Genomic DNA, 18,543 nt, shown 5'->3' with positions numbered 1-18,543 from the left:
CAGGGGACAAAGGGCGTAGGGCCGTGGTACACCCACGCCCGTATCGTTCGGACCTGGCGCGCTCTCTACCTGCCCCTCCGTGGTCTCCTTCTGGGGTGGGGGTGAGCCCATGGCTTCGTCCTGGGGGGGGGTGTCTCCACGGGGGGGTGTATTTCATCACCGTCGGTGGGGAAGAAGTCACGTCCTTGTGGCTGGAGGTGGTATGTGTCAGAGGTGGAGGTCTGGTGTATCAGTGTGAGGTGACGGAGGAGGGTGATCCAGCGGTGTATGATCTGGTTGGGTTCTTTGTGTGGGGCATACGTGATGTGGAGGGTGGAGGTGTGTGGTGTGTGGAGGAGGTGGCATAGCAGTTGATGCATCCCCCGTATCCTTTGGCTGGACCCTATGCAGGGTACCAGACAGTGTGGCAGATGCTCATCTCTGGTTGTGGTGAGCGGTGAGAGGCTTCTGGCTGTATGCTGGCGAGAGGTGAGGCGGGCGAGGTTTTATGGGGATGTCTAGGGTAGGCGTGGGTCTTACCCCTGGGGAACTGGGCGGATGGATGTTTCCACTGAGCCTGGTGTAGGCTCAGTCTGATGGGGGTCGTGTTGGGGGTGTATGTGGTTGGGGTGCTGGGTGCAGTTGCCGGTGGTTGGGGTGATGTTGGGGGTGTGGGTAAGGGTGTAGCACTGTATTTGGCTGGTGGGCGAGAAAGCGTCCGGAACTGGTTGTGGTGGTGGTGAGGACAGGCATTGGTGATGAAGTGGTGGAGTCATGTGGTGGTATTGAGGGTCGGCTGTGAGTGGTTGTGTGCTGGGGTGGGGGTGGTGTGTGGTGGATTTGCGCTGGTGGGGGGGGGCTGGTGTGCTCGGTGGAGACGTGGTGTGGGCACGAGGGTGTGTGGGTGGTAGTGGAGGATGCATGTGGTGCGCTGGTTGCATGAGGGTGAAGGTTTGATGGTGTACAGTAGGTGGTGGAAAGCAGGCAGGGGTGGCGGGGCTGCAGGATGATGTGCCGGGATGTGGTGTGGTGAGGCTGGGGGTTGCTGTAGGGGTGGTAGGTATTTGAGTAGGTGTGGATGTAGTGCAGGGAGGTGGTGTAGTGTTGCCGGGGATGTGGGTGGACTCTGGGGAATTTTCAACCGTGCTGGGTGGCGGTGGCATGGCAGTGTTAACCCGTCACGTCCCGAGGTTTTCCGCACCTCCGACATCCCCCAGTCCCGAGGTATTTTCGAAAAAATTTTTTTTGGCTAAAACCTTCGCTTTTGGTGAGAAACATCGGAAATTCATAGAGAAATCGCTCACCTGAGGTTTTAAATACCCAATCCAGGTAGGAGTTCCTCCTTACCTGACTGGGTTTTCTAACATGCTGGCACCAAAGAAAACGAGTTCTATGGGAGGGTAACTATTTTATCCACTCATAAACGGTATTTATTTATTTACCTGGTACGAATGTATATGTAGTATGAGAGTATATTGGTTTTCAAGCAGTAATAAAGGCATTATAAGCATTGTTTCACTCACTAACTAATCACCATACCTGACCTTTTTTTGCCACATTACCTGATCATTATTTCTGGCTGTTTCTTCTTCTAATGCTATGTAAACATTGTCCTCCACACTGTCATCGATTGGGGAATCACTCTGACCCCGAATATCTTTACTAGCCAGGTCACTGGTAACAGGTCCTTTGTCAAGACAATGGCGTGAGGGGGGGAGGGGGGAGGTTATGCTGTGTAAGGCATTGTCCCTGCTTGGCATCTTGTAGAGGAATAGAGGAAGGTGTCCTGTGTAAACATACGAAAAATCACGCGCGAAAATTGAAAATTGTGCAAATTAGGGACCTTGCAATTGCACGACGTACTGGTACGTCGCCAGGACTGGCAAATGCAAATCGTTGCAACGTACCCATACGTCGACGGGACGGGGCGGGTTAAGTGAGGTGTCAGGTGGGGTTGCTGATGAAGCATCAGGGTCCCGTGAGAGTGGTGGGGGGCTGAAGGTGGTGTCGTAGGGGTTGGAGGAGGGGAGCTTCTCCGAACATCCGTTCATGTGGGGTGATCCCGTCATCTCTCAGGCAGGTGTTCATGTCCCACTGTATATTTTTGACACGTGCCGGTCAGTCTTCATTGCCCATTTCTTGTATCTGTGTTTGTACTTGGTTGAGAAGGGTATGATAGCTCCTCTCACATACTCCGTTCCCTTGGGGCCAATAGGGGGAGAAGTGAGAGATCTGGTAGCCAAACAAGGTGGCTAGTTCTCCCCAGACCTTGCCAGTAAATTCTGGGGCATTGTCTGAGTGTAGGGCCTGAGGAATTCCAAAGTAAGGGAAGATGTGGCGGACTAGTGCTTCGGCTACAGCCATGGTGTGGTGTTCCTTGGCGAGCAGGCGACGAGGGATTTCGAGTAGACGTCAACAAAAGTGATGATATATTTGTAACTGACTTTGGGTGGTAAGAGCCCGACTATGTCGACAGATAGCAGTTGTCATGGCTTGTGGGCGGTGATTTTTCCTGATGGCCCTGGTGTGCAGGTGATGTCTTTTCCCAGAAAGCAGGCTCAACTGGCTTGAGTGATTTTTTTTTTGCTAGGTTGGTGCCGGTTGTCCTACAGATGTCGTTAAAAACTTGGAGGAATTTTTTTGTGCCAAGATGGATGCCGTTGTGGGAGTGGAGGTGGGCCATAGCATCATGGGTGGCATCAGGGTCCAGGACTGTGTGTCTGCCCTGGGTGAACAGGCGGTCGCCATGCCGGAAGAGCTTGACAAATGTCTCGGGTGGTATCCAGGGTGGCCGTTCCTTTTTCTGCCATTGCTGAATAAGGTTAGGGGTAGTGTGGATAGAGTTGATGGGGAGTCATGACAAGGTGTCGGCGTTGGTGTGTAGCTTCCCGGGTCAGTAGGTGATTTTGAAGTCAAATTCCTCCCGTGCCTCTCTCTATCTGATTAGTTGGGCGTTATTTGTGTTAGACTGACGTAGCCACTGAAGGGATGGATAATCAGTGATGATCGTAACATGGGTGCCTGATATGTATGCTCGGAAGTGTTCTAAGGCCCATATAATGCCCAGTGATTCATGTTTTGTAACCACGTAGTTTTTTTCAGCTTGGTTGAGGGTGCGGCTGGCACAGGCGATGATATGTTCTCGCCCGTCCTGTACCTGGGCTAGTATGGCATCTATGGCGACTAGGGATACATCTGTGTACAGACGGAAAGGCAGGGAGTAGTCTGGAAAAGCAACAATTGGGGCAGTGTTGAGCTTGGACTTCAGTGTGTTGAAGGCGGTGATTCGGGCCTTGGTCCAGAGGAATGGTTCGCCCTTCTTGGTTATATCATGGAGGGGTTTACCGATGTCGGCAAAACCTTTCACAAAACGCTGAGAGTAGGAGGTAAGTCCGAGGAAAGTGCGCATGTTGTGGATGTCTTTGGGTATGGGGAGGTCTGCGATGGTGTGCAGTTTGTCGGGGTCAGGAGAAATGCCCTCTGCCGAGATTATGTAACCTAGGACAGAAACGGATTGCTGAGCCAGGATGCACTTAGAGGGCTTGAGCTTGAGTCCTGCTTGGCGTATGCATGTGAAGACTTGCTTGAGGTGCTGGAGGTGGTTGGCCCAAGTCCGGCTAAACACAATCACGTCGTCTAGGTCCGCCAGGCAGATTTCCCTGGTAAGGCGGCTGAGGACCGACTCCATCAGTTGGGAGAATGCGGCTGGGGCATTCCACAGTCCAAAGAGGAGGACATTAAATTCGTAATGTTTGTCGTTCCTGGTGGAGAAGGCTGTTTTTGCTTTGTCCTCAGAGTGGGCCGGGACTTGCCAATACCCTGACTGGAGATCCAGGGTGGAGAATCACGAAGATCTGTGCAATGAGTTGAGGGAATCGTCTATCCTGGGTAAGGGGGCTGCGTCCTTCGTGGTCACGTCGTTAAGCTTTTTGTAGTCCACACAGAAACACATGGTGCCATCCTTTTTCTTGACGAAGATGACAGGAGAGGGCCATGGGCTAGTAAAGGGGGAGATAACGCCGGCATCTAGCATGTCCTGGACCTGCCGGTCTTCCTCTGCCCGTTGTTTAGGGTTCTTTCACAGTGAAGGTTGTCGGATGGGTGGTCCTGTGGTGTGGATCTTGTGGTGGAGGTATGTGGTGTGCCCGATGTCTGCTGGGCTTGATGAAAATAGGTCTTGAAAGTCCAGGAGTTGTTGAAGACTGTTAGTTTGGTGAGGGGAGAGGTGTTCAGGTAGGAAGGGTAGGGTGTACAAGGCTCAGCTTCCTCCATATTTCCCACTATTAATCCCCAGGGGAGGGTGAGTGGTGTGGTGGCAAGATTCGCAATTTGCACTGCTCGGAGGTGGGGGGGGGGGAGGAAGGTGGGTGATAGTAAGCAGGAGAAGGCCCTCGGTAGTAGGTTGGGGAAGAACAGGACGGAGGTGCTGCTGGGTCTGTTCAGTTGTACCCAGGCCTCATGTTGGGGGGGGGGGATAGTTATGGCAGAAGCGATGGTTGCAGGGAAGGTGGGGTGGGGGGGGGTAAGAGGGATGGTGTGCACATGCAGAATGGCTGGATGTCTTTGAACTTGGAGGCGCTGCTTATGGCAGTCGATGTTCACGTGGAGTTTCTGTAAGAGATCCAGCCCCAGATAGCCATCATAGGCACGGAGGTAGAGTCAAACACGATGAATTTGTGCTTGGTGGAGACTTGCTGGTGTGTGTTGGTCCATAGGGCCCGGGTTTCCCCATGTATTGGCAGGGGACCGTCCCCCATGTCTAAGAGGTGGGCTGAGGTGGAGAAGTGCAGGCCAAAGGCAGAGGTGTAGCGGGAGTAGAAATTCACATAGAGGCAAGATCTGGCCGCTCCTATGTCAACCAGCAGCCTTGCCTTTACCCCTCAGCCTCATTTTATTGTAGACTAGGGGGGCGGTATTTCTGCGAGATGGCCCCTGCCACTGTGGGGAGGTGCGGGGGAGGACCTAAAAATCCATTTGCTCTGTGGCGTCCTCCTCTCCAGGCTCCATCTCTCCGGGATCGGTGCAGGTGGTGCGTGTGGTCACCCTGCACCGTGCAGCATTCAGTTGTTCAAGTATGTCATGGAGGGGGCAGCTACAGCTGCAGGCGGTGAACTCCCAGGGGTCGATGGATATTAAATTGGGGTTTTCCTTGGGATTGGGGCATCTCTTTCAAGGGTGTGTTCTTGGTACAGATGGTGCTGGCTCATGGTTAGGTTGGGAGGGGGGGTGTTTGTTGTTTTTGCCGTTGAGCCATCCTGTGGTTAGGGAATTTGCTTACTGCACTGATCGGCTGGGGGTGGGGCGAGCGGCTAGAAGACGCCGCACAAGCTGCATGTCCCAGTCGAGGTCTCCCGAGGGGTCATAGATGGTGAAGTGTTCTCTTATGGCACTAGAGAGGATCCTCAACAGAGTGTTAAATATGTGTTATTCCCGGATGACTGCGTCGCTCTCCAGGTAGGCGGCGGTGACGAGTCGCCTGACCTGGATGAGTGTATCGTCCAGGTTTCCATCATAGGCCTATGTGAGGGCATCTAGTTGTGATAGAGCTACAACTTTGCCCAAGGATGGTATGATCGCCTGTTTCATGATTTGTATGAACTGCTCCCATTTTAGATCCGGGACAATTTTTGAGGCTATGCATGACACTGCCTTGCCCTGGTGTGACAGAGTAACAGCTATTTTTTTCCCTGTCATTTTCGAAGCCCATGTCCAGTATGGGTTTAACCACAGCCATGTATACAATGATGTCGTATTGTTCGGGATCAAATTTCAGCAGTTGAATGCGGGGTTTGGTCGCCCTTTTTTTTTTTTTTTTTTTTTTTTTTTTTTTTTTAACGTGAGGAAGAAGGAACCAAAAGCCACAAGCCTGTAATAACTGTTCCCACCAACAGAAAAACAAAATACAAGAGAGAGCCAAACTCAAGATCCGATCATTTCAAGATGCCTGGACACACTGCATTTGAAAGATTGGAGATCATAAGAAGCAGGAAATACAGACAGAGGGAGACAGTTCCACAGTTGACCTGTTGCATAAATGAAGGACTGGGAGTAACGGTTAACTCTTGCATTAAAGAGTTGGACAGAAAAGGGATGAGAGTTTGCTGCTAGATGGGTGCTACGCGCCCGTCATAGAGGTGGAGGAATACATGCAGATAGTTCAGAAGAGCAGTGACCATTGAAGTAGCGATAGAAAAGAGATAAAGATGCAACAGTACGGCGGAGAGACAGAGGTTGAAGGGAGTCATAAGAAGAGGAGAGTTAATGAACTGAAAAGCTTTTGACTCCACCCTATTGAGAAGAGCTGTATGTGGGAAACCTCCCCACACATGAGAGTTGCACTCCACACAGGGGTGGATAAAACCTGTGTATAAAGTCAACAATTGTGCAGAGGTAATGAAGGAACGGAGTTGGCTTAGCACACCTAATCTCTTAGAAGCAGATTTTACAAGAGATGTAATATGATCTTTCCAAGACAAGTCCCGAGTAAATGAAACCCCAAGCAAGTTCAAGGATGATGCAGGATTAACCCTTAGCTCCCAGGGGGTTCCCGGCCGCAGCACACTCCTCTCTACGGGCGATTTCCGAGATTTTGGAAAAAATACCCTAATTTCAAACCGTTATATCTGCCAAACTATAATAGCTAGAGAATTCATTGAAAGTTCATAAGACTCACCAACTCTTCCTCTTTCCAATGAAGGTATCCCGAGGTCTCTAGGTGGTCCCGTCGATGAGTAAGGATGGGTTGAAGACAAGTGAATTTTCACATTTTGGCGCGCAGCTCCAAGCGCGGGCCACTGGCCATGGCATTTGCCCAGCCGGCTATCGTTGGCAGCACTGATTGAAGTGGTGATTGTAACACTGCCCGAGTGTCCTTGGAATGCAGAATATTCCACTCGTTTTTTCTACTCCTCCTTACTCACCACCTTGAAAATGAGTCATCACCCGGTTCATGTGGCTTACCCAAGGATTTACCGCCCACACCACCATGCCACTAAGACCCGTAGGTGTGAGGGAAAAGAAATATCTTGTCGTTTTTCTGTACACTCAACCCTCTGCTATCGCGCATTCAGCTATTGCATTTATCTGCTATCATGCACACATCAAATGCACAACCACACATGCTATCACGCACCCCGAGACCGCTATCACATGTCAAGTTTGAAAACAGGCTAAGCGAAACTTATTCACATGGCACTTCATACAAGGTTTGCCAAGGATACGATGGTTAATCGGAATGGTAACGTGGTAAAATTGCCGACGATACCACGGGCATTTGGAATCCATCTGAACGGATTCCTGCCGAGGATACGATGGGCAAAACAGTGTGAACAAAACTCATTCGACTCGAAAGAATATATCGTACTACAGCATTGAAATTTACCCTAACACTGAATACTTATTAATACTGTATTTTAGAATATATATAAATCGTTTTGAAACCCTTATAAAGAGTTAATATTTCCTGTGCCGAGAAAACTGTGATGTCGATAACCACATGTTTACATCTGAGACAGGGCTCTGACAACAGTATGAGGAACGTGTGTGAGAGCGTCCAAGTTTTGTTCCACTTAAATCTTCCTCGGCCGTTCCTGATACGATGTACCGTGTGATACCCCCTTTAGTTGTGGATACTAAGAAATCATGGAGATAGCTAAAGAGATCTGGTGGCAATTAAGCCACTCCCAAGCCTCGGAACCCATCAAACCACCCAAGCCTTAATCCTTATAAAAGTTTGATGGCCTTTTATGTTGTTTATTTATTCATTATACTGTTATTATTAATATAATAATGCTTTATTTCGTGTTGGAGGAGAGATTGGCAGGAAATCACAGGCATAAAGTGGTTAAAAGTTAGAAAAATGGGCCACCGAAAAACCAATTAGAAATTTTCCCATTGATTGTTCAGTTCAGCTATCACGCGCATTTGCTGTGACCAATTAGGAGTGATAGCAGGGGTTTGAGTGTACTCATTTCTTCCGTAAATACAGTAATCATATTTCTCCTTTACTAAGACACTTAGAACTGCACTTTAAATCACAATTACGGGTAATTGCACTTTGACAAGTAAATGCTGTTGCTCTTTCACGCATTATCATAGAGTATGAGGTAATTATTTGTACAGTACTGTAAATCAGACTGCTTTGTACTAATCAGGGTTATAGTGAAAATCATATAAATGTTTTACACAACTAACATTATTTGTACTTCACATCACAGATACACTGATGCTCATATTTAGCACAATCCCCCTGAGTAGTGAGTGAAATAATTTAGGTATACCAAAGCAGGTATTGTTCATTGTGTCCGCTCACAAGTGGTTTTCTTTCAGGTAACAGGTAGGCAAACTCAAGGTATATCCAATAATTTTCTAACCAATATCCAATAAACAGGATCAACTCCTGTATTGCACTTACTATAAATCACTTATATGCACTTGTAGAACTTATAAAAGACTTATATCTTAGCACTTTCTACAATTCACTTACAATATCACACATTTCACTCATTTATGAAAATACACAAACTTCTGCACTGCTGTACACTATTTACACTTCCCCACACACCTGCTCAGTACTCATACCACTACCGAAGGGCCTGGTTGTGGAGATTCTGCCCTTGAAGTGGTAGGCTGAGGTGTGGGGGAAACGCCTCTGCGGCTTTTTTTTCCGCATATGACCGCCAGGTCCGCGGTCACTTTCCTGATGTCCTGGGTCATCTTGCACCTACTCATCGCCAAAATCATCACTCTCGTAGACTGGCCCTTCCTCTTGGAGAAGCCGGAGAGCGAGTAGGGGTTGGAGAGCGAGAGAGCTCATTCTCCAAGTGGTAGCTTTTTTTTCTCCTCAGAGGACGTACTCGTGCTGAGTATACGAGAGGAGACAGTATTGTCAAGGGCACGTCCTATAGCACTATCACTAAGCCCTTTACCTGGCAATAAGGGCTGAACTTTCGCGGGGATTGATGAGGCAATCAGCCCTTCATGCGGTGGGACAGAATTGGACGATATCAAGGAAGATGACATGGCACCTCTCGCTACCACTGCCGAGTACAAACTGAACCGCGCAACTGCAGGGTACCTGGGGGTCCTACCTACCCTGTAGGTATCACAGAAAATGGGCCCATGCTTAAACAGTGGCGGGAAGGTGAGTGAAGTATATCAAGTCAACCGGTGGCCCTCCACGCCCTGAATCCCGTCGTGCTTACACGTCAGCTGGCAGATAGGGGTTAAGCTGAATATTATTATACATTAGTGAGTACACCTGTGGAAGATATTGTCGGGTTGATAGGTGTAAGAACTGAGTCTTTGATGCATTAAAAACAACAAGATTATTTCTACCCCAGTCAGAGATATGAGCCAAGTCAGACATTAGGTGTGCCACAGCCTCATCCCTTGTTTGGTGAAGTAACTGCTGAGATGGACGTTGCAGGAATCAAATGGAAAGGTGAAGGGTAGAGTCATCAGCACATGAGTGGATAGGGTTAGATGTACAGCTTAGAAGGTCATTGATGAATAAAAGGAAGAGAGTTGGTGATAGAACACAGCCCTGAGGAACACCACTGTTGATAGATCTAAGAGAAGAACAATGGCCGTCTACAACAGCGGCTATAGAACAACCAGAAAGGAAGCTAGAGGAGAAGGCACACATAGAACGATAGAAACCATAAGAGGGCAGTTTGGAAATTAAAGATTTATGCCAGACTCCATCGAAAGGCTTTGAGATGTCAAGTGCAATGGCAAAGCTTTCGCCAAAGTCCCAAAAGGAGGATGACTAGGAGTCTGAAAGGTAGGTGAGAAGATCGCCAGTGAAGCATCCCTGACGGAACCCATACTGACGATCAGAAAAAAGGTTGTGATAGGAAAGATGCCTTTAAATTTTTCTGTTAAGAATTGACTAGAAAACTTTTGAGATACACGATGTTAAAGCAATTGGACGATAGGTACAGGGTTGGGAATGGCCACCCTTCATTGGGACTGGCTAAATGAGAGCAAACTTCCAGCAAGAAGGAAAGGTACAAGTTGACAGACAAAGGCGAAAGTGTTTCCCTAGGTAGGGTGTAAGCACAGAAGCACAGTTCTTGAGAACAACAGGAGGGACTCCATCAGGCCAATATGCCTTGTTAGTTTTGAGGCCTGTGATGGCAGAAAATACATCAGCTGAAGAAATTTTAATGTCAGCCATGAGGAAGTCAGAGGGGGGAAGTGATGGAGGAACAGCACCGGAATCGTCTAGGGTGAATTTGAAGGAGAAAGTCTGAGTGAAGAGATCTGCTTTATCAGTAGAAATAGCTACAGAGCTATCAGTGTAGAAGAGAGGAGGGAAGGATGATGAGGTAAAGTTGTTAGAAAGGTTTTTGGCAAGGTGCCAGAAGCAGCAGGAAGAATTTGAGTTAGAGAGTTGAGAGCATTTAGTATGGATGATATTATTTTTGAAACAGACTTAGCACAATTCCGGGCAGAAACATAAACAAGATGTGATTCAGGGATGGGTTGGCTCCGGTACCTTTTATAGGTCCTCTCCTTGTTGTGGACAGCATTAGAACAAGCATGATTAAACCAAGGATTTCTTGCATTAGCCAAAGGATATGAGAATGGAGTGTATGCTTCCATGCCCAAGAGAATAACCTCCATAATGTGCAAGGCACACTCAGATGGCTCCTGGCCATGGAAGCAATAATCATTCCAGGGAAAATCAAAGAAGTACTGCCTGAGGGCCTCCCAGCCCCCAGCTCCAAAGTGCCACAGACGACGATTCTTTGGAGGGTCCACAGGCCGTACCGGAGCAATAGGACAGGTTGAGGTGATAAGGTTGTGATCGGAGGAGCCCAATGGAGAGAAAAGATTAACAGTGTAAGCAGAAGGATTAGTTGTAAGGAAGAGGTCAAGTATGTTGAAGCTCTCTCCAAGGCGGTCAGGGATACGGGTAGGGTGTTGTACAAGCTGCTCTAGGTCATTGAGGATAGAAAAGATGTAGGCTTGTTCACCAGGTGGATCAGTGAAAGGAGAGGAGAGCTACAGGTGATGGTGAACATTGAAATCTCCTAGAATGGAGATTTCTGAGAAAGGAAAAATGGATAGAATGTGTTCCATCGTAGAAGTAAGATAGTCGAAGAATTTTTGAGGATCAGTAGAATTAGGAGATAAGTAAAAAGCGCAGATATATTTAGTCAGAGAGTGACAGGAAAGCCAAAGCCAGTGTAGAGAATTCAGAAGAATCGAGTTCAGGAACACGAGAGCAAGATAAGTCGTAGCGTATATATATACAGAACAGCCACCTTTGGCTTTGAAATGAGTATAGAGAAAGTACGAGGATACAGAAAAGGGTTTGCTGTCAGTTGCCTCAGACAGCTGAGCCTCAGTTAGGAAAAGAAGGTGACATTTAGAGGAGGAGAGGTGGTGCTCAACAGAGCGAAAGTTGGAGGAAAGGCCACGAATGTTGCAGAAATGAAGAAGTGAGTCAGACAGTGGATCCAGGCAGCTCGAGTTGTCACCAGGAGAGGGGTGGAAGGTGGGGGCATTTATGGTCCCCCCCACCCGGGGACTCCGAGGCAGTGTGTAGAGACGCCATGATTGTTGAATGTTGGAAAAGGAAGTGTAGTGTGTACTATGCATGTAGTTTGGTGTTGACAGTTAAAGACATTTGTAATGGATAGCATGCTGGCCTCCTCTCCGTGTTACTGAGACACTGAAAAAGTTAAGCAAAGGGGGATGGTCGGGAACTAGTCCCAAGGGCTGATGAAACAGGAGCTCCAGCATTCCATCCACCTTGGGAGTACTGCCCTGCTCAACCGGTGCTACAGTCTACTTCTAGAGATTTCCCTGGTTTTTGCTCCTCATTGCATTCTGATAGGGTCAAGAACCACTGCTGGCCACCAGTGTTATGCTTGTGTTTTCAGGTCGACTTCTCACCCTAAGAACACTAGCTACTGAGCGAGGTCCTCTTTCGAGACCAGAACTAGAACACGCAACAAGAGGAACAAGGCATAAAAACTCTGCAGACCAACCTTACACGTATATTACCCTAACTTCGATTCCCTTACAATATACAGCAAATATATACAATATAGGTTATATGGACAATGACAGGCTCTGGTACACAAAAATTGCTGCACACAATACATACAAGTGTAATCACCATCAGTCATCAATATTCTCTAATAGTACATAGCAGCTATAGGCACAGTCTATATATTCTTCCTGTACAGTCCTAGTGTACCACTCGTTTCTTCCAGACTTAGGTAATTCTCATCGTACATGTACATTAGAGGTGTCATTGTGATGGGTATGGACACTGTCAGTCTTCACTGTACCACTGATGCGAACAACCCATATAATACACACACTGTCAGTCCTTGTTCTGTAGGGAGTTACTGTTATTCCACTAGTGGGCTTCTTGGGCTGCTGAAACCTGGGCTTAATCAGAAGTGGCGCCCGGGCATAGGGGGATGGTCCTCGGGCGTGCCCTCCCGTAGGGGACACGGGACTACTGCAGGGGGTCAGGTAGCCCGGGTGTGGTTATGGTCCGGGGTGCAGGGAGGCCCTTCCTTAGTGGGGCCTCGACCTGACAGGTGGCCCTCAGGACTGGGGCAAAACAAGGCCAGGAGTCATGCCTGCCACCATCTGCTCCTGACGGAGAGTTGTTGGTGGGATGGGCTCGGGAGGTCCCACCTGGGGTACTGGGTACGTCCCTGGATGGCTGGGAGCTGTGGTCACTACTGGGTTGGACTGCCTGTGGCGTCCCTTCTGGGTGGCGTCCATCAGTGCCGGGCGTCGTCCAGGGGCGACTCGTAAGGCATGGATTCCCTCTCCCGGGATTGGGTCCTGCCACCACTCCTCAAAGGGCAGCTCCTCCTGGGGACCACACATTTGGGGAGAGCGAGAAGGGCATCCCGCTCGGCCTCAGGGTGACAAGTGGGCTGAGCCAGGGACTTCCTCCGAAGGGGAAGCCCTAGAGACCGCAGATGAAGGGCATACAGCGGCCGACCCTTCCCCGACATGGACAGTGGTTGACATCACGGTTCCACAGGCTCTGAGGACAGGAGCAGAAGAGCGTAAAGTGGCCAACCCTTCCCCAGTATGGACAGTTGCCAATACCGCAATGCTGCTCCCGGGGGAGAAGGAGGCAAACAAAAGGCATACAGTGGCTGAACCTTCCCCAATGTGGACAGTGGCCAATGTCACGGTTCTGCCTTTTCCTGGCTTGCCAGCCGAAGTGGGTACAATGGTCCTCACGTCCAACCCAGGGCATACAGTGGCCACCACCACAGGGCTGGTTCCAAGGGTGACTGCAGCAGAAGGGCATACAGTGGCTGCTCCTTCCCCAGTATGGACAGTGGCCGATACTGTGGTGCTGCAGGGAACAACAGCTGAAGGTCAAACAGTGGCCGATCCTTCCCCTGTATAGACAGTGGCTGATACCATGGTGCTGCTTGGGAATGCCTGTAGACAAGTCCCACCCAGATCCTGGCAAGTGCTGGTCCGGCTGTGGTGTAGTGCGCTGGTACTGTTTAGTTGTCGTTGGCCGTGTTGAGGGGAAGAGAGGCGTAGGGCCGTGGTACATCTGGGTCCGTATCGCTTGGACCTGGTGCACTCTCTACCTGCCCCTCCGTGGTCTCCTTCTGGGGTGGGGGTGGGGCCATGGCTCCACCCTAGGGGGGATGTCTCCACGGGGGTGTGTATTTCAGAATGTAAGGGCTGCAAATGATGAAGTGAAAGAGAGAGAGATTATCCAAGTACTTGAGGGTGCAAAAGTGTATGTATGTGGATTAACTGAAACTAAATAGAAGTGACAGTGTGAGAGAATGGGAGTGTGGATGGAGTGTATGAGTGGGAATCGGTGAGAATGAGAGGGCAAAAGTAGGAGTGTGTATTGTTGTGAGTAACAGATGAAAGGAGAATATAAGAGTAATGATCAGTGGCTCAAGGACTGTGTGGGTAAGACTGAAAGTTGGACTACATATGTGGGCGATTGTGTGCGTCTATGCGCCAACGCAAGATCGTGCAAGCAGAGTGAGAGAAGAGTTCTGGACAAATGTGGAAGCATGCATGGAAAAGTCTGAAAGGAATGACAGAGCATTTCTGATTGGAGATATGACTGGAAAAGTAGGGACTGTGAAGGTGGATGGAGTAGTTGGTGAGTGGGGTGTGCCTGCAGAGATGGATGAGAATGGCAGTGCTTTTGTGGACATTTGTGCCAAGAGGGGGTTGGTGATAGCCAATACCCTCTTCAGGCACAAAATGATCCATAGGTATACTGTACGAACATGGCGAATGATGAGAGGGGTGGGTGATGAACTGAATGAATGGAAGGCAATGAATGACTATGTGTGTGTGGATGATAGGATGAGAAGGTGTGTAATGGATGCAAGAGCATATAAAGGTTCGTGGAGTGGACTTTCTGACCACCACTTGGTGGTGGTAAGAATCAAAGTCCAAATGAAATGGAGAAACAGAAGAAGGGAAGGACAGGAGGAAGTAGCTAGTTCACATAATGAGGGTGGAACAGTTATAAGAGGATGGAAAAAAGGCAGATTGTAAGAGAGAAGTGGAGAAGCGATTGGGTAAATATGGATTGGAGCAGATGAGGGACATGGAAGGTGTGTGCAAGATATTCACAGAAGAAATCTGTGCAGCATGTGAGGTGGTGTGTGGGGTGAAGAGAAGACATAAGGGGGTGCAAGGAACAGCATGGTGGAATGAAGAGGTGAGACAGGCTGTGGCACAAAAGAAGAAAGCATATAGTGAGTAGATGAGAAACAGGGGCATGGAAGCTGTGAGACGGAAGAGAGAGTTATATGTAGAGAGGAAGAGAGAGATGAAAAGAATAGTAAGAGGAGAGTGGATGAGGAATTTGGAAGGAATCTGAATGTAAAGAGGAGGGAATGTAAGAAAATGCTCTGGAAAGAGGTAAAGAGACTTAGGCAGGGTGTCAAAGGCGTTAGTCAGGACATGAAAGATAAAAATGTTAGATTACTAATAGAGAAGGGAGAAAAAGTGAGCAGATGGAGAGAACACTTTAAGGAATTGTTGAACATAGAGAATGAAAGTAATGTGAGTATAAGTGGCTGGGGAATGGCTGGGAGAAGGAGAGATGTGAGAAGAGAGGCAGAAATCAGTGGGATGGAGGTTGTGGAAGCAATGACGAAGGTCAAAATAGGGAAAGCCTCAGGAATCGATCGGCGTGTGATGAAATGCTAAAGCATGGGGGAGAGATAGTAGCAGAATGGATATTGAAGATGTGCAGATTGGCCTGGGAGGAAGGTAGAGTCCCGGATGATTGGAAGTCAGGTATAATTATTCCCCTGCACAAAGGAAAAGGGGAAAAAGAAGTGTGTGGTAATCATAGTGGCATTTATCTTCTTACTGTAACAGGAAAAGTATATGGTAGGAGACTTACTGACAGAGTTTGGGAAATAGCAGAGGAATTTGTTGGAGAAGAGCAGGACGGTTTTAGGAAGGGAAGAGCTTGTGTAGATCAGATATTCAATCTTAGATCTTTAGTGGAAAAGTTTCTAGAGAAGAGAAAGAAGTTGTATGCTGACTTCATGGATTTGGAGAAAGCATATGACAGGGTCGATGGACAAGGATTGTGGAAAGTATTAAGAATACATGGAGTTGATGGAAAATTGTTGAGTGCCATGAAGAGTACCGGTATATATGTGGGAGCTAAGGCTGCAGTGCGTGTGGATAGCGAACTGAGTTAATTCTCCTATTTGAAGGTTGGACTCAAACAGGGATGTGTCATGTCTCCACGGATGTTCAATCTGTGGGCTATATGGATGGGGTTATAAAAGAGATACACGGCTGGGCAGTGATGTGGGAGTGGCCTAAATGAGAGAGGGCAGCATTTGAAAACTCGCTGTACTGTTGTTTGCAGATGATACTGTGTTCTTAAGTGATGACGAAGGGAAGCTGCAAGGCTTGATGGATGAGTTTGGGAGAGTGTGTAAGAAAAGGAATCTAAAGGTGAATGTAGGGAAGAGTAAAGTCAGGGTCTTCAAGACAAGTGCAGTCAGTATATGTACAATGAGGTTGGATGAGGAGGAAATGGAAAATGTGAGTGCATTTAAGTACTTGGGTAGTGTGATAAGTAAGGACAGAAGTTTAGAGGGTCAAGTGCTTAAAAGGGCACAACAGGGAAGAAAGGTTAATGGCTCCTTGAAGAAAGTGATAAGAGACTATCTATTTATTTATTTATTGTCAGACACCTTAATCCCATATGGGGTGGCCACAAACAAATTGCCTCCATGTCACCCTTTCCCCCGTCATTTCACTGCCCTGCTACCAGCTCACACACCCCTCTCATATACAGTGCTCGTCAGAAGTATCGAGCGCCCTGCGTCCCTCCTATGAAACAAACCTTTCAACATTGAAAAAACATATAAATAATGCATTTTATTTACCTTTAGTGCTTCGTAGGGTATCCTTTATGCTTCTTCACGGACCTGAGATGTCTTGGAAGTGAAAGGGCGAGGTTCCTCAGGTGCTGGAGGGGTATTTTGTCCCAGGAGTCACGAATGGCGGCTTCCAGCTTAGGCAGAGAGCTCACGTCTTTCCCTTGGAGATTCTTCTTTACGAGGTACCAGAGGTTTTCAATCGGGTTGAGGTCTGGGCTATTTCCTGGCCAGTCTTTCATGAATGATACCTCGCAGTCACGAAGCCAATTTGTGACTGATTTGGCCTTGTGAGCAGGTGCACCGTCCTGCTGAAACACTCGTGCACCTGTTAGCTCGAAGGAGTCTGGTAAATGATCACACAGAAGCTCCAGGTAAACATCCTGATTCACTCTGCAGTTCTTGGGAAGCACAACAAGCTTCCCCAAACCTTGACCAGAAAAACAACCCCATACCATGAGTGAATCAGGATGTTTAACTGTGCTTTCAACATACCGTGGGTCAAGTGGGCCACTACCTTTGTGCCGGTACACATGTGCTCCTCTGTTACAAGTTACACTAAACATTGCCTCATCAGACCACAACACTGACAACTATTGCTCCTCACTCCAATTAAGATATTTGTTAGCAAAGGCAAGCCAACAAAGTTGCTGGTTTTTGGTGAGAAGAGGCTTTCTCACAGGCCTGTGACTTGTGTAACCAAGTTCATGGACCCTTCGAGACACTGTGCACACAGACACCTCACCAAACACTTCCGGGTTGCTCTCTTTTATTTTCCTTGCACTTACACGAGGATTAAACTCCACTGCACGTTTTAAAACATTAACAGACGTTGGGGAAGTTTTCCTGGGCCTACCAGACCGCGATTTCTTTGTGGGAATGTCACCACTGTTTTCCCACTCGAAACCCGCGCACCACCTACGCACTGTCGATCGAGCCACACCAACCAATTCCTTTGTTTGGTGGCCTGCCTCCTTTAGAACAATGATCTGGGATGTGATTTCACTCGATAGTTCATGGGTAGGTGCCATAAGAAAGTGGTGAAAGCCAAAACACTGCGAAACACTCGGTAAAAAGGGGGGCAAAGAGAGAGGGAGACGCGGAAGAGTTCCTCTTTCTCAGGCAGCCCGTGGGCAACTGAGGCAGGAACACACCAGCGCGTCGGAAGGCCCCAGGCTACTGTGACGTCATACTAGCGCCGCAAACTTCTGGCTCAATTTTTACTACCAAAAACGGGTGATTCTTTTTTGGCCATAAGTATTGCGCGCCCGGCGATATGTGCTCGGTACTTTTGACGAGCACTGTACTTCTCCACTCGATCCCTCAACCTCATCCTTGGCCTCCCCCTCCCTCTCTCCCCCTCCACCTCACTCACATACACTCTCCTCACCAGCCTCTCACTCTCCATCCTCTCCACATGGTCAAACCACCTCAGTGTGTTTCTCTTAATGCTTCCTATCACATCCACATCCACACCACAATGCTCCTTCACATTCTCATTTGTCAGTCTGTTTCTCCATGTGACTCCACATGCTCCTCTAAAATAACTCATTTCCACTGCTCTCACTCTTGACTTGTGTCCCTGCAACAAGGTCCAAGCTTCACTTACATACGTTAGAGCTGCTATCACAATACTGCCATGCAGTAACTTTTTCACTTCCATTTTCACTTCCCTGTTTCTTATCACTGCTTTCAAGGAACCAGCAACCTTTCTTCCTTGCTGTACCTTTTCAAGAACTTCACCCTCCAAACTTCCATCCTTACTCATCACACTACCCAAGTGCTTAAACGTACTCACATTATCCATTTCCTCCTCATCTAACCTCACTGTACATTCACTGACTTCACTTCTCTCGAAGATCATAACTTTACCTTTCCTACAGTCGCCTTTAGATTCTGTTTCTTACACACTCTCCTAAACTCATCCACCAAGCCTTGAAGCTCTCCTTCATCTTCACTTAACAACACAGTATCATCTGCAGACAACAGTGCAGGGAGTTTCTAAACACTGCCACCTCTCATAAGGGCCACTCCACTGCCCTACCTTGTATCTCTTTTATAACCCCATCCATGTACAGATTGAACAACCATGGAGATATGACACATCCCTGTTTCAACCCAACCTTCACACAGAAAAACTCACTCAGTTCACTACTCACACGCACTGCAGCCT

This window comes from Coenobita brevimanus, chromosome 23 (genome assembly GCF_032717465.1).
Source record: "Coenobita brevimanus isolate Jiangsu-jjx chromosome 23, ASM3271746v2, whole genome shotgun sequence".
NCBI classification, from domain to species: Eukaryota; Metazoa; Arthropoda; class Malacostraca; order Decapoda; family Coenobitidae; genus Coenobita; species Coenobita brevimanus.
The sequence above is the reverse complement of the archived record's forward strand: the minus strand, read 5'-3'. Positions refer to the sequence as shown.